Genomic DNA, 2,600 nt, shown 5'->3' on the forward strand with positions numbered 1-2,600 from the left:
TCTCCGCTCGAGCGATCTTTGTTTTTTAGCAATCTGCTCGAGCTCCCTGTCGAGCAGCAGTCGAGCGTTTGAATCTGCCTGAATTCGCTCGAGCGGCCAAAAGCCTCCACTAGAGCGAACTTGTAAAATCTGCAAAATAAAATTTTGCAAGTCATCAAATACCCCCAAACTTACAACTTTGTTTGTCCTAAAAAAAAAAAAAAAAAAAAAAAGCAAATGATAGTTTAGGCAATATTGACTCAACCCAAAAGAGAAGTATCATCACTCACCAAACTTTTATGAATTTAGATTTCATCTCTAGTATCTTACTCTTTTAACATCAAAGATGGCAGGAAAATCAATCAAAATTTTTGTAATTTGTCAAGCAAGAGTTAGGCGTTTACTTCAACCTAAAGCTAAGACCTTGAGTGTGTGTGTGATATAGTCAATTTAACCTCAAACCACCTGCAAACTCAGATAAAAGTAGAACAACCAAAATTAGAAGAATTCTCTTAAAACGTAACCCCATAAGTCCAATTTTCAGAAATCCTCTCCACTAATGTAGTCAACACCAAAATTAGAGATCAAAAGGTCTTTAATAAGGTTGTAATGATAGGCCACAGGGTGAGGGTTAAGAAAGAACTGGATATGGGAAATTAAATCAAACTGGGAAAATACTTAGTGAAAAGAACATTAAAAGAGAAACCCACATGATTCAATTCATAGCTCTTTCTTGGCAATATGCTCATACTTGTGGCATTATTATTGCTGTAATCACTGATGTAATACCAACAATTCCCTTAACAAAATCTGAGGTAATTCACACTCCGCTTAGCGACTTCTTTTTCTTTTTCTTTCTCTTTTCTTCTTCTTCTTCTTCTTCTTTTCTCTTTTTTTTTTTTTTTTTTTTTTTTTTTTTTTTTTTTTTAGTCACTTCCTTTCTTCTTCTTTTTCTTCTTCTTCTTTGATCAATCAAAGCAAAGATAATACGGTTCATCATGAAACCAATTTTTCTCTTTTAAATGTAACTCTCCACCAAAGTATTTTCTCAAACTATTAAATGTAGATTCATTGTTTTTCAGGCTTAGAGCTGGCATGGTTTATGTAGTTCAAAAAATAAATAGAAGCTTATGAAGGCTCAAGGGGGTTGACTAGGGAAACACACCATGTAATGATGGCATGACATCTAGGACGGCTGGGAAAGCTTTTTGGTTATGCCAAAGAAATGCCTAGATCATTTCTCTAATATTTGGTCTCAACTAGGATTTCGCCTCAAGGACCCATCAACGGATTCTAGAGCAAAGCAAAATCGAACCTCCCTCTTTCAATTAATTCAACTTCTTCTCTTCATAAGCAAAATGGAATAAGAGAAAAACGACTATGTGCTCAATTGTGTTTAAGGTCAAAGATTTAAACCAAAGTACCAACAAAACTTCACTTGACATAAAAGAAATTCTTGAAAATTTTTCTCAAAACCATCTTCAATCACAAATTTCAGAGTCATGGAGAATTCAATCTTACTCCAATGCATGCTTGGTAAGAGAATCAAACAACCCATCAACAACCCAAGACTTAGAAAACAAGAGAATCAAATGATTATAGGAGTTTACACCCCCAAACTTAAACTAAGCAATGTCCTCATTGTAATGCAAAAGTAAAAAGGATTGAAGAAATAAAGGAACTTCCCTGGTTTCATGGTGAATCTTCCGTAGATTAGAATTTTTCAGCTCTTTATTCTTGCTAAATAAACCTGCATCAAAAACCAATTTATTAAAACTTAAATAAATAAAGATAATAAAATAAATGAAAGAAAGAAAGATAGATCTATGGGTTGCCTCCCATAAGCGCTTGTTTTAAAGTCTACAACCAGACTTTTCAATGATCATCAATTAGGATCTCCAAGAGGAATAAATGCATAGTTCCTCTCCATTTGCTCTCCATAGTAGTGCTTCAATCTCTGACCATTAACTCTGAAAATATTCCCTGTCTTGTCTTTCAAATCTACTGCTCCAAAAGAGAAAACTTCATGAATTGTATAAGGACCCGTCCATCTTGATTTCAACTTTCCTGGAAAGAGTTTGAGTCGTGAATTGATGAATGAAACTTGTTGCCCTGGAGCAAACTCTCGCCTAAAAATCTGTTTGTCATGCCACTTCTTCGTCTTTTCTTTATAGATCTTTGCATTCTCATATGCATCATTCCGGAACTCTTCCATCTCATTCAATTGAAAACGTCGCTTTTCACCTGCTGCCTTCAAATCAAAGTTAAACTTTTTTATAGCCCAATAAACTCTATGCTCCAATTCTACAGGAAGATGACATGCCTTTCCAAACACTAATCGGTATGGAGACATCCCGATAGGTGTTTTAAAGGCTGTACGGTATGCCTACAAAGCATCATCAAGCTTCTTCGCCCAATCCTTTCTATTGATTTTGACCGTCTTCTCAAGGATGTTCTTGATCTCTCTATTTGAAATTTCAGCTTGACCATTAGTTTGAGGATGTAAGCAAGTGCTATCTTGTGCTTCACACCATATTTAGAAAGAAGATTCTCAAACAACTTGTTGCAAAAGTGAGTCCCTTCATCACTAATAATAGCTCGTGGAGTGCCAAATCTTGTGA

This window comes from Carya illinoinensis, chromosome 5, assembly GCF_018687715.1.
Source record: "Carya illinoinensis cultivar Pawnee chromosome 5, C.illinoinensisPawnee_v1, whole genome shotgun sequence".
Classification (NCBI taxonomy): Eukaryota; Viridiplantae; Streptophyta; class Magnoliopsida; order Fagales; family Juglandaceae; genus Carya; species Carya illinoinensis.